The 15,138-nt window shown below is 37.0% G+C and overlaps 1 protein-coding gene across 1 annotated transcript in view; it reads left to right on the plus strand.

The window, feature by feature from the left end:
• The window catches only part of LOC124622054 (protein Fe65 homolog), a 267,315-nt gene extending 262,695 nt beyond the window's left edge, over positions 1–4,620 (plus strand). The window contains exon 14 of the mRNA XM_047147618.1: positions 880–4,620. The gene's annotated coding sequence lies outside the window, so the exon portion shown is untranslated. The remainder of the gene's footprint in view (positions 1–879) is intronic.
• The last annotated feature ends 10,518 nt before the right edge of the window (positions 4,621–15,138 follow it).

The following is a 15,138-nucleotide window of genomic DNA, read 5'->3' on the forward strand; positions in this document are numbered from 1 at the left end:
GCTTTCCGTGAATCTTCATCTTGACAGCTTCATGTAACCTCATTGGGAGATTTCTGTAGTAAACTCCCATGATTTTTGCCGTTTCTCAGATTAATCAGTTAGCATCAGACCATAGTACTCCCAAAAAATACTCAGTGGCACGTTGCTCGATGACTGTTGCGTCTTCGCCTGTTTGTGCAGTGGAGCATCCACTGCTTGCTTTGCTTCTTTGTCTCGGGTCATAGTAGTTAACCCAGCCTTCATCCATAGTCAGTGAGTGGCTAAAGAAGTCATCCTCATTGGCCTGACACAGCAGCAAATATCCATTGTTACCTCAGTTTGACAGTATTTTTGATCAGTTTGGCAGCCTTTTGAAGAGTTGTACAAGGTGTTAAAAATTGATCCATGTATGATTTTTCACTACTCACACTATTGTGTCAATTATGATACACAATAGCTCAAGCACCAGGGTCCCCCTTCTCTTGAGATTCCCTGTCATGGTTCTTCATGGAGAAAGATCTACCACGTCATTCTTCATTATTCGAACTTGTTTTACTACACCAGAAGCATCTGCATCAAAATGATGGTGCACTGTTGCCGTATACTTACAACAACTCTGGATGGACTGTTGCAGTATCGCACTCCTTCAAATGCAGAAAATGAATTACCGCATGATACTCCACTTAATCAACTGGCTGCGCCTCCAGTGCTGTGCTACTGTACTGTGGCAGGGTTTGTAATATGTATTTGGACTGCAGACCCATACCTACAAATGAACAAACAAAATAATAATCACACAACTTTTTTCAGTTCATAATTTATTTTTTTACGGTCAAGTGAGTACATAACTTATCTTGCAGTAGTAAGACTCCAATTTTAAACTAGTATGTGTGCTTCCAGGAGCTATGGCCGCTGCCTGCCGAGCGTGAGGTCATCAGGCACCGCCACCTGCAGTCACCCCTGACTTTTCGCTACTTCAGCAGCAGTCCGCCCTCAGCCAGCTTGCGTTCCCTCCTTTCACCTACACTCGACACCAGGAGGCTACCCCATCGCTGGCACTAACACTTCATTGTGTGTGTTTGTGTATATGGTAGAGGAATATCTACCTTCAAGATTAAGGACATGACATTTTGATTTGTAATCAGCAAGTTTGAGACTTGATATTGTTTGTGAGATCTGAAAGTGGAATGTGTAAAACTTAAGCTCTCTTCAGAAATATCATTGGTACTGATTCTCTGACTTGCAGCTTAGAACTGTAATTATATATGTTTTGAAAATAAATTGTACTATTTTTTAAAAGAATGACGTGTCAATGCAGTGATGTGAACATCTGCATAAGAAGGAAACCCATTTACAGATTCAATGATGAAGGTTTAGGTCCCAAGATCAGGAGAGACAGCTTTCCATCCAGCTAATTTCTTTTAGAGATCTGATTCATTAATGTGTGTATATAAGTTTACTATATTTGTTGTAATCTTATATTCCATCTTAATATGAAAGCAAATTTTGTGTATCCACTGATATGGTAATCATAGTACCAAATTAGTTTGTAAGTGTGTAAATATTATTTCAAAAAAATTAAGGAAGTTTTAAATTAGTTATTGCTGTCTTGCACAGAGAAAGAAGCAGTCAACATTTTCTTTACAACCTGTAACAGATCTTGGGCAGTTTTATATGAAAAATAGATTAATTTGAGATTGCAAAGTAAAATGATGTATTCATATGTAGAACATGGTACATATTCTTGCCACTGATTTTCACCTTTTTTCTAAATTTTTCCTTAAGGAGTTGTGGCAACATTTGTGTTCTGATCTATCTCTTCTTTAAAGTACAATTTAATTAGGAACAAATTTAAAAATTTGTTAGTCATTCTTTAATTCAATTATCACCATTACAAGTAAAGATGTCAAGACAGCAACATGCATAATATTTTCATTACATGAATTTAAAATGTCTGAAGTGTGATTGCAAATGCTGACTGGAAATGAAGAGTATGTATCTGCTTTTGTAAAGTTTGTATGTACATATATAAATGTTACATAAGAATGCAGGATGAGTAGAATGGCCTGGTGTGTGACATAGTTCTTTCTCATGTAAATAATTACACATAGAGGCTTTTCTTGGAGTAACAGGGAACAAACACGTTGCAAAAATGTAGTAGTGTCTTCATGTCACTGAGTGTGTTAAAATGAACCTTTAACTTCTAATGGCATTGAAAATTATTTTGTGTGATCAAAAGACAGAAAAGATTAAGTAGCAGTTAATTCGTGAGAATAATTTAATATTTTGTTTAATATTGCACCAGAAACCCCACAATTTTTATCATTTTAATTCCTTTGCTATGATCTATAATCATTCATCATTTATTTGAATGAATTTCATTGACTAGTATATACATTTTCAATTAACAGTTTAAAAAATGACTAAGTTACGTGTTAATTTCAAAATTTAATTTAGTTCAGTGATGATCTGCAGGATACCTACATCTATTTTTACATAAAGTATTTATTTTATGCGATGTGTATTCAGGCAACCATTGTAGTTAGAAGTAGAAATTATGCAGTGTTATAAAAAATACTATAATCTTGTTATTAATGTCACGTTATACTTCCTCATACTATACAAAGTACAGCACAAATTAAGAAATTTATTTCTCAAAAAACAATATAAGTTGACTATAGACTGAAATAAGTTGATTAATGATTCTGTGCATTCTAGTGGAGAATACTGCACACAAATACACATCTAGTACTTTCAGAAGTTTCAAATCTCTGTATTTCATAACTGTTGGAAAGTGTTACTTATCAAACATCAATTAAAAACAGCTTAATAAAAATCTTCGAGAATATTCACATGAATAGGAATTTACAACATGTTGTTTTAAAAAAATAGAGCATTCATGAGCTCCCATTCATTTTGCCAAAAAATGTGAGTCTGTTAACTTGCATACTTGAATGTGATTACAGTAGTAATGAATCTTTGGCAAGGTTAAAAGTACACTGTGGTGACTTAATTTTGATTGTCCTTAGTTTAAGTACATCAATGGTAGCTCTTTATTCATGCCCAGAGACCTGTTTATATTACCAAAAGACAATATGGTACACAATGACACATATAATAACTTCTACAAGATGACCAGTGTATAAGAAAGATCCAATGATAGGCTGAAATTTCAGTTGTTCACCACATACTGCTCTGTAATTGCTGCATCTGGCAGTATTGCTGATTTTTATTACTTTTCAAAAATTTTATGTATATATCAGTGTATGCAAAATTTGCATAAGCACATAGGAATGGCTGCCATGCCTTGTCTGTGTTATGTTTTGTACTTTCCAGGGCAGCAGGCTTGGCTGTTGTGTAATATAATGATGGAACTTTATGAAGGACTTCTAAAGTGTGACCACTACATCAGACATGGTTAATATTCTTTGTAAAAGACTTGCTATACTCATTGTCATTTTCTCATAGTAAAAAAATATGTGTATAAAACTGTTATTTATTTTACATAATGCTATGACAACTAAAAAATTAATGTATGTATTGCAATCAGATTTAGAAAATGTTTGTGTATTGTGTGATGTCAATGCTTTCATAGAAAGTGGTTTGCTAAAACTGCTGAATTCTGCAGTCAGACAGAATTTTGCACATTCCAAGTCTTAGTCCATTTAATCCTAATGAACAGAAATGTCCTGCTCTGGCATTTTGACATGATTAGCATACTGGCTTCTGAACAAAAGTAATATTTGATAAAAGGTTAATTGTCACCTTACTTTTTTTTACTGTGAAGATGGTAAACTCTTGGGACTTTATTATTACAACACAAAAAAAGTAGTTTCGTTAAACATCAGAACATGCATAAAGCAGCTTGAAGCATCATGTAAGCTTTCCAATTAATATTCATTTAAGGAAAACAAACTGTTTCTCATGTAATAAGAGCAGATATAAACAAGACTGAGGTAATTAAAGGTGGACACACCAATCAATATAGATGGAAAAATTGTGCCATTTCTATTGAGAAGGGCCTGTACCTAGCCTCAGTTTTGCATTTAATACAGTGTATAGATTTTGCATTTCATGACGCAAGCAGAAAATAAGATATTTATAAATGCGTTTACTTTACAACTTTACAGAGATAACAACATTACTGCATGCTTGTTTCAAATACTGCCCTCACCATATTTAAGAGGTGTAGTTTGTAAACTATTTTCCTTTCGATTTAGTCATCTTTGTAAATTGTTTCAAGTTTTCATTTCATATGAGTGACAAATAGGTACAGTTTTTAAAATTATGATACTGCCACATTATTAATTTGGAATGTTTATTTGACATTTCATGGGTAAATGTTTCTTATGTTTTGCGTCTGTGAATGTGAGAGTACTGTATTATGTACAGTCTCATAGGCGGTCAACCTGTAAGAATATTTTTCACATGTTTTATACTTGGTGCTCCAATCCTTATTTGTTTTATTTTATCAGAATACACTGTATTTTGGTAGAGAGTTTCTTGTTATGTTAGTTACATAATTCAGTTATCTTGAAATCCCTTTTTGGATTATGAAAAAAGAAATTTCAGCGACTCTTCCCATTGTTCGTGCAATTATTTACTTGGGAACAAAAAAAAAAAAAAATTTACAGATTCATACATGTACTTCCCTCCACAGTTGAAAGACAACCAGCAATGAATACTAGATACTTGTGTTACAACACTACTTGTAGGATAATAGTTAACAGGATAACAAAACAACTTCATATATGTTTAGGTATGGGTGGTAACTGTTTTTCCTGCTGTAATGTGAAGTAACAGATGCACACAGGTACGGCTGTTTCGAAATGATGTGTTAATATGTGTATTGATATAATGATTAGCAGTTCTGGATTGGAACTTACTGCTGTCATCCTGTTTTTTCTTTTGAGGTATCCATTTATTTCAGTGTCGTGTCACCATTATAGTTAAGAAAATGTTGCTTCCCTATTACCTGAACATGGTTACCAACTTAATTCTTTTCAAATGGTAGCACAAAATTGAAGCATGCAGTACTGGAACTGTAATGCCACAACCTCTTACCAAACTATGCAATTTCAACAATTTAACAATATTATGAAAAGGATAGTTACTACTCACCATACAGCAGAGATGCTGAGTCACAGATATGTACAACAAAAAGACTGTCAAACAAAGCTTTCGGTGTGTGTGTTCTATCTATTTGGATGAAGGTCTATTCGGCTGAAAACGTTTGTTTGACAGTCATTTTTTGTGCCTATCTCTGCCTCAGCATCTCTGCTATAAGGTGAATAGCAACTATCCTTTTCATAATACTGTCATTATTCCATTCTGGATTTTACATTGTTGAGTTTTAACAATTTCATGGATATATGTTTTCCTTTTTGTGTAAATTATTAGAGGTTACACATTCCAGTGTACACTTTTACTGAGTATTTAGAAAAGCATTGTTATTCCTTATACAGAACACTAATTATAGTCGGCAGGGAGAGAGAGGGGAGGGGGTGTAACTGATAGAATTTGTCGCAAGAGAGAAAATTTTTCTACTGTTGCACTTAATTTCTGGTGAGAAATCAAATGTAAGATTGTCAAGACACAAACCCAAACTATTTTGAAAATGCAGATAAAACGAAGTCTGTTAAATGTGCCACACCTACATTTCACAACATCTTAAAATCAGCACTGATCTATCTCTCCTGCAGTTTTAATGGATTTGATGTATCCTGTAATATGTGTGGCAACAGAAGATAATTTACCGCTATTTTGTCGAAAGTCGACATGTTAAGAAACGTGGCTGTTGTACTTAAGGTTTATAATTTATATAAAAAACAGCTATGGTTTAAAACCATACATGTGGCTGGTAGCTGTTTTTTATATAAATTATAAACCAGAAGATAATTTGTCTCAACAGGCACTAATCATAAATTTGTTTCTATGAAACACAGACTCTGATTTCATCAGCTGCTTCATAAAAGGACTCTGCTCAGATAAACTGTAAAGCATATTTACATTTAGGAAAATGACCACATGAATGAAATATGATTTATTTAAACAGTAAAATAGATCACCAGGTAATACTGCGCACATGCTCACAGTACAATGAATAACAACAATGATAAAAATATTTCATGTTGTACAGTGTACAGTGTACATGATAAAATGTTAGGCACTTGCAGTAATATGGTGATAAGGGAGACAAGACTTTAGATGTATGAGTCATCATAGAAACCAAATAATCTGCTGCTTAAACATATATTTTCCAAATAAATTACTATAAAATGTCCAATAAGAAATATTATTTTGTTTTTCTTCTACTGTCCTCAAAAATGTGTACGGTAAAACATTTTTGTTAAACTATATTTTCCCTCATACTCCGAGCCATTAAAACAGCATATAAATATTATAAGGGTAACTATACCACAAACATTCTTATATATGTTGAACAGAAAACAGTATGCTAATGTGAAGTAATTATCTTACTTTAGATGTGTCATAGACTGCAGATATGAATGAGTTCAACCTTTGCTTGCAGTAATTGTGTCAGTCTGCAGAATATGAGTGTAAAATAAAATCTACAGTTGGTGTTAATTTTGTGTTTTAGAATCATGAACATCTTTATTGCATCTGTTATAATGGTGAAAATGTACTTCACATTTCATCTAATGATAGCTTTGGGTAAATGTTATACAAACCCACATGTAAATTGCTTGTCTGTTCACAAGTGAAAGAAATGATATAAAAGTCATTACAATAAAAGGAATATCTTTACACAAAATTTTTTCATTGAATTTTAGACATCTTCAGGAGCTACAATGTAAAAAAATGGGTAATGAAAAGCATGGTAAGAAGTTATGACTCCACACCAAGGGTAGTTTAATTTCTTTATGAAGATCACTTCATTGAGTGTGCAACTAACAATACACAACTTGAACATGAGAGATGTAAGCTCCAGTTGACACACCAAGCACAGTAAAAAAATTACAGTGTTATTAAAGTAGTATGGTAATGCAAAATCCTATGTTTTATACAAGGAGGTGCTGAAAAGTAATCCCTCCAATTTTTTATAGAAAACTCAAAGTTTTTTAAAAATAAAACAAAACCTTATTTAACTTTCTACACCCTTATTCTTTGTGTCTACATATATATTTCTCAACATAGTCCCCCTGGCAATGAACACATTTCGCCCAACAATAGATCAGTTTGTTAATACCATCATTCTAAAATGTTTGATTTTGTTGGTGGAGCTACAACTTCACCCTTCTATTTGCAATGCTTTATCACTGTCAAAATGAAGTCCTCAAAAGTGTTCTTTAAGTTTTGAAAACAGATGAAGATTGGATGGAGTCCAGTCAGGACTGTATGAAGGATGATTGATGACAGTGAATCCCAGGAAACAGATTTTGCGCAGATGTTGCGATGTTTGTTTGTGGTCTGGCATTGTCATGCAAAGGAGAAGATGCTAAGCTCAACTATAGCATGCTGTTTCTCACACACCAACACAATTATGTTTCATACTGTCATGTTACATGCTACAATTCGGAGCCCTCTGGCGGCAGAAGGCTGAAAATATGTATATATGAAGAATAAAGACATAGAATAACATTTGTTTTATTTAAAAACCTTTAAGAGTTTGATTTTCTGCTGTCAAGCTTACTTACGTCTTTTTTCACACACACACACACACACACACACACACACACACACCACACACACACACACACACACACATTCTTTCTTTCTCATTTCTCACTGGTTATACCGGACTCGAGAGTCCATTACTGCAGCAACATATTTTCGTCATCTGTCCCTGTCTTGGGCTATTTCCTTCCATTCACCTTCAATACCTAGACTCCTCAAACCAGCCTTCACATTGTCCTCCCATCTATGCCTCGGTCTCCCCACAGTATGTTTTCCCTCTAAGTGCCCTACCATTACTCTGCGCGCTGCCCTGCCCTCATCCATTCGAGCTACGTGACCCGCCCATCGCAGCCTACGTGATTTAATAATACTGATTATGTCAGGGTTTGAATAGAGTTTGTGAACCGCTTTTGTTATTCAGTTTTCCCCACTCTCCGCTAATGTCATCCCTTTTTGCTCCGAAAATTTTCCTCAAAATTTTGTTTTCAAGTACTCGAAACAACTCTTGGATTTATGTGCCTGTATGGGCTTAGTAATCACAAACTCCTTTTTTAAACATAAGAACATTCACCGGTATACTTGGGAAGGCAGGGGAACCAGATCTGTCATTGACTATTTAATAACAGATAAGGAATTCAGGAAGGCTGTGAGGGACACACGTGTATTCAGGGGATTCTTTGATGACACTGATCACTATTTAATCTGCAGTGAAATTGGTACTGTGAGGCCGAAAGTGCAGCAGGTCAGATCCATATGTAGGAGGACAAGAGTGGAGAAACTTCAGGATAAGGAAATCAGGCACAAGTACATAACAGTGATCTCAGAAAGGTACCAGTTAGTTGAATGTAGTCAATTACAGTCATTGGAAAAGGAATGGACAAGGTACAGGGACACAGTACTAGAAGTGCCTAAAGAATGTCTTGGAACAGTAGTGTGTAAAGGTAGGATGAAGCAAACAGCTTGGTGGAATGACACAGTCAAGGCAGCCTGTAAAAGGAAAAAGATGGCGTACCAAAAATGGCTACATACTAGAACTCAGGTAGATAGAGAAAGTTATGTTGAAGAAAGAAACAAAGCCAAACAGATAATTGCAGCATCCAAGAAGAAATCTTGGGAAGACTTTGGAAACAGGTTGGAGACTTTGGGTGAAGCTGCTGGAAAATCATTCTGGAGTGTTATCAGCAGGCTTCGAAAGGGAGGTAAGAAGGAAATGACAAGTATTATGGGCAGGTCAGGAAAACTGCTGGTGAATCCTGTTGATGCCTTGGGCAGATGGAGGGAATATTTTGAAGAGTTGCTCAATGTAGGTGAAAATACGATCAGTAAGTTTCAGATTTCGATGTACAATGGGATAGGAATGATGATAGAAATAGGATCACATTTGAGGAAGTGGAGAAAATGGTCAATATATTGCAGTGCAATAAAGCGGCTGTGTTGGATGAAATTAAGTCGGAACTCATCAAATACAGTGGAATGTCAGGTCTTAAATGGCTACACAGGATAATTGAAATGGCGTGTGAGTTGGGACAGGTTCCATCAGACTGGATGAAAGCAGACAGGTTCCATCAGACTGGATGAAAGCAGTAATCACACCAATCTTTAAACATGGAAACAGAAAAGATTGTAACAACTACAGAGGTATCTCTTTAATCAGCGTTGGAGGTAAAATCTTCTCAGGTATTACTGAAAGGAAAGTGCAAGTATTAGTTGAGGACAAATTGGATGAAAATCAGTGTGGGTTTAGGCCTCTTAGAGGTTGTCAGGACCAGATCTTTAGCTTACGGCAAATAATGGAGAAGTGTTACGAGTGGAACAGGGAACTGTATCTATGCTTTATAGATCTAGAAAAAGCATATGACCGGGTTCCTAGAAGGAAGCTATTGTCTGTTCTACAAGATTATGTAATAGGATGCAAAATTTTGCAAGCAATTAAAGTCTTTACATAGATAGGCAGGCAGCAGTTGACAGTAAATTGAGTTCATGGTTCAGAGTAGTTTCAGGGGTAAGACAAGGCTGCAACCTGTCTCCACTGTTGTTCATATTATTTATGGATCATATGTTGAAAACATTAAACTGGCTGGGTGAGATTAAGATATGCGAACACAAAATAAGCAGTCTCACATATGCGGATGACTTAGTTGTGATGGCAGATTCGATTGAAAGTTTGCAAAGTAATATTTCAGAGCTAGATCAGAAATGTAAGGACTATGGTATGAAGATTAACATCTCCAAAACACAAGTAATGGCAGTGGGAAAGAGATATAAACGGATTGAGTGCCAAATAGGAGGAACAAAGTTAGAACAGGTGGACAGTTTCAAGTACTTAGGATGCATATTCTCACAGGATGGCAACATAGTGAAAGAACTGGAAGTGAGGTGTAGCAAAGCTAATGCAGTGAGCGCTCAGCTATGATCTACTCTCTTCTGCAAGTAGGAAGTCAGTACCAAGACTAAGTTATCTGTGCACCGTTCAATCTTTCGACCAACTCTGTTGTATGGGAGCGAAAGCTTTTGGATTCAGGTTGCCTTATCAATGAGGTTGAGGTTGCGGATATGAAAGTAGCTAAGATGATTGCAGGTACTAGTAGATGGGAACAATGGCAGGAGGGTGTCCACAATGAGGAAATCAAAGAAAAACTGGGAATGAACTCTATAGATGTAGCAGTCAGGGCGAACAGGCTTAGATGGTGGGCGCATGTTATACGCATGGGAGAAGCAAGGTTACCCAAGAGACTCATGGGTTCAGCAGCAGAGGGTAGAAGGAGTCGGGGCAGACCGAGGAGAAGGTACCTGGATTTGGTTAGGAATGATGTTGAAGTAATAGGCTTAACATCAGAAGAGGCATCAATGTTAGCCCTGAATAGGGGATCATGGAGGAATTTTATGAGGGGGCTATGCTCCAGACTGAACACTGAAAGGCATAATCAGTCTTAAATGATGATGATGTACTCGAAATGGCTTTTCATTTTGCACAGTGAAAGACCAAGTCTCACACCCATACAGCATAACTGGTAGAATAATAGTTTTGTATATTCTAATCTTTAAATTCCTAGACAGTATCCGTGATGAAAGTAATCTATTCAGTGAGAAGTAGCACGCATTTCCCGCCCGTAATCTCTTCTTCAGTTCAGATTCAACCTCATTTCTCAAAGTGATGTCCGCACCTAAATACTTAACTGTGTTCACTTTTTCAAACTGCATGTCTCCAATGCTTAACATTTCCTGATCTACTGCTGTTGGCATTCTAGTAGTAATCAGGTATTTAGTTTTGTCTTCACTTATCCTTGTCTTCACTAGCCTTGATCAACGCATTCGCATTTGCTGTTACAGATTCTTTCCTATCGCTAATGATGTTTAGATCATCTGCGTACCCTAATATCTTAATATTTCTATTTAACTCCACACCCTCTGAATTATCTACTGCCATTCATACAATATACTCTAGGACTAAATTAAAAAGTAGCAGAGACTGGGCATCTCCCTGCTTAAGTCTGTTCTTTATTACAAATTTTTCTGTCTCCAATTTCCCCACGTGTACTCTACCTTTTGTGTTTTTCGAACTCACTTCTACAAGTCTAACATACTTCTTTGATATTCCAAGTTCCAAAAGAATTCTGTACAATTTTAATTGCAATACTGAATCATATGCATTTGTAAAATCTATGAAAAGATTATGAACTGGTTTATTGTATTCCCACTTCTTTAAAATTTGACGCAGGGTGAATATTTGGTCTACAGTTGATCTGTCCCTCCAAAAGCTAGCTTGGTAATCCCTCACAATTTCATCTTCATATGGTGTAAGCCTGCTTAGCAGAATATTTGAGAAAATTTTGGAACATACTGGTAATTGTGATATCATTCTATAATTACTACAGTCCATTTTGTCGTCCTTCTTAAAAATTGGGATCAGAATTGACTCCTGCCACTCTTCAGGTATCATCTCTGAGTTCCATACTTTAGTTATCACTTTGTGAACTACTTCCACCAATTTCTGTCCCCCATTTTTAACTAATTCTGCAGTTATTCAATCTGATCCTGGTGCTTTATGGTGTTTCAATTTGTTGATTGCATCTCTTACTTCCTTTAACGTTGGCTCAGGTATCTGGGGTTCTGCTGTATGTATTTCGTATGCCTGCTCATTTACTGCTTCCTGGAGTACATTTAATAGATGCTCAAAATATGCCCTCCACTTACTTAATACAGCACTTGGGTCTGTCAGTATTCCCCCGGCATCCCCTCGAAGTGCATTTGTCCTAGCCTTGAACCCCTTTCTATACCCATTTATGTCTAGGTAAAGTTCCCTAATGTTTTTGTTTTACTGTTTGTTTCCATTTTTTTAAAATTTGATTGTTCAAATAATCCCTCTTCTTTGCCCGTAGCCTACAACCAACTTCCCTTCTGATATTAAAGAACTCCTCTCGTTTTCTGTCTCCCATTCTATCCCAATCTAATCATGCTTTTCTCCTTTCCTCTACCAATTTCTTGCATTCCTCATCAAACCATGGTTTCCTCCTGATCTTCTTAATTGTACCTATTGTGACCTTCGCTGCCTCTTTGATATTATTCCTCACAGTGACCCACTGTTTATATACATCCTCGTCTTGATCTTCATGTGTCCTGAGAGCATCAAACCTATTTGAAATTTCTATCATGTACCTTCTTCTAAAGTTTTCATCATTTAGCTTGTCAGTGTCGAACCTAACAAGTTCTGCATTGTGACACCTTGATGTTGCTGAACTTTGGCAACTACAAGAAAATGATCAGAATCGCAGTCTGCTCCCCTGAAAGTCCTAACATTTTCTATACTAGTGTGTCATCTCCGATCTACAAGAACATGATCAATTTGGTTTTGGGTGCGTCCATCCGGAGAGACCCAAGTTGCTTTATGAATGTCCTTCCTTTTGAATTATGTGCTCTCAACAATCATGTCTTTTGAAACAGCAAAATTAACCACCCTTGTGCCATTATCATTCGAAATGTTATGCAAACTTTCTTTCCCAATTGTAGGCCAGAATGCTTCCTCCTTCCCTATCTTCGCATTAAAATCACCTACGATTAATTTTGTATCGTAAGAGGAGAACTCATCCCACAGTTGATCTAGTTCTTCATAAAAGCCGTCTTTAAAAATCTCTTCAGTGTCCTCAGCTGGTGCGTGTACATTAATTACTGCTAGCCTACTCCACCTGCCGCACAACACTATAACTGATAGTCGGTCACTAATGAACCTTATATCTCTGATTGCATGAAGCACTTTTCTCTGTACTGCGAAACCTGTTCCGAAACTGTGAGCTTCCGCACCTCCATAAAAAAATGTATAGTTACCCCTCTTTATGCTACCCTCCCCCCTGCCACCAAGTTTCTTGAATAGCTGTAATGTCTACATTGTATCTATCTAATTCATGTAATAATGTCTGGAACGTTCCTGGCCTGTTCAAGACACACACACACACACACACACACACACACACACACACAAAGTTAAGATTCTCAAAAGCTTTGTAAGTAGGTTTTCACAGGATGATTGGTGTCTATCAAGCAACTGCTTATTCAGGTTTTTCAGCATTTTCCTGATGCTCTCCCATCAATTGAACAAATTTTCTAACCATTTATGCTGCCCTTCTTTGAATATGTTCACTATGCCCTGTTAGTCCTAACATGGTTGTTGGCCATGCTGACCCACTTTTGTCCCCCCCACCCTTTATGACGAATCTGTCAAAGACTGGATGCACAAACTTGAGCCTATTCTAAGATAGGAGGCACAGGTGCTTTGTAAACAACCTCCTTTGTGGAATTACTGCATTTTCCCAGTATCCCGACATTGCAATGAAGTCTTCCACCTGCTTTACTTCTTGTAGTAACCCACTGGTTAAATGTGTTAGAGATGTGTAAACAACTTCCATTGTATTCTTGTTGATGTCACTCTGTGGCCCAATAATTTGTATCTCTGGATTTCCAGCATGCTGGATTAAAAGCAGAACAGCAACTTGTGTTAACCAATTTGATGTAGAAAACAGTCAAAGTTACGAAGTTTGGTTCTTTTTATTTAACTGATGACCAGTTTTGGGTATCAGAGCCCATTCTCAAATTATCCAAACAGAAAAAATAATTTATTCTGTGACAGCATGCAAACCATGTTAATATTGTACATATTTGTTTCTAACTCAAGATTTTCAGTGGCCAGTGGCAGGACAAATATTTTTTATGTTTTCTGTGAAAGCATGAAAACTGAGTTAATGCTGTACAATGTATGCCTAAGTCAAGTTTTTCAATGATCGCTGGCAGGAGAAAAATGTTTGTCCTGCCAATGATCACTAAAAACTTGACTTAGAGATGGGTACGTACAGTATTAACATGTATTGTGTGCTATCATGGAATACACCATTTTTTTCTGTTTGGATGATTTGAGAATGTCTTCTGATACCTGAAAATGGTCAACATTTAAATAAAAAGAACAATTTTACAACTACAGCCATACGTTTCCTTGCATTCCTAGTTGTCTTATAACATTGAGAGTAGAACTTTCATGTATTTTGCCATTCAACTCTTCCATGGATATGCACATGGTCATGTTGGAATGGTTGTTGGCCATGCTGACCTACTTTGTCCCCCCCCCCCCCCCCCCATGACAAATCTGTCGAAGACTGGACACTTATAAGAATGGCTTTGCCAACACTTTGTGGCATTCTGGGTGGCCAACACAGTCTGTAAAGCCCTTTTCTTTTATCATAGATGCTTGCTCTTGTGTGTCAATTACTGTCCAAGTAGCTCCTCTGCAAGCATGTGTCATTTGCTATCCTTCTATCACCACAAGCATACATGTGTGGTTGCTGTACATGTTGAATTCTACCATGGTCACAAACAACCACAGCAGTTGTGTCGAGTTTGGAAGGCCGAGCTTCATGGCTTCAATTATAAGTCTCAATTCATCACACCTCTCTCTCAGGAGTCTTATGCAGACACCATGATCAGAAACGAAATCATTCATTCGACCCCATATGAGGAGGTGCGTCAAGATGACCTACAATTTGAGGACCCTATGTTAGAAGAGGTTTTGAGTATTGCACAGTCATCTGATGTCTCCTGCACTGTGGGCTGCCAATTAGAAGCTTGGAGTGATGTCGCCACTGTTGACAGTCTGCAGCCCTGGTGCATGGACCCTAGCGTGCTGGGGGATGAATAGGTAGCCACAATATAACCAAGCCAACCAGGCTGACATGGACAAACAGACTGTTGGCAGAAAATACAGTGTGCCCAAAGCAGTGGGCATCTTGCCATAAACATAAAAAAGTAAGTGACATAGCAGTGGTAGCTCAGTCTCTGCCCCCCCCCCCCCACTTTCCTCCCCCACCCAACCCACCCCCAGGGGTCACTGCAGGAATTAATGGATGTCAATATTCATCCGGTTTTGTCATTGTGTTTGTCATTGTCTTCATGCCAGAACAAAATTATCATTGAAGTGCAGGCGATGGATAAGCCATTAATCCTACAAGTTAACACAGGGGCCGCTGTGTCCCCACTCAA

The sequence above is a fragment of the Schistocerca americana genome, chromosome 7 (genome assembly GCF_021461395.2).
Source record: "Schistocerca americana isolate TAMUIC-IGC-003095 chromosome 7, iqSchAmer2.1, whole genome shotgun sequence".
Lineage (NCBI taxonomy): Eukaryota > Metazoa > Arthropoda > Insecta > Orthoptera > Acrididae > Schistocerca > Schistocerca americana.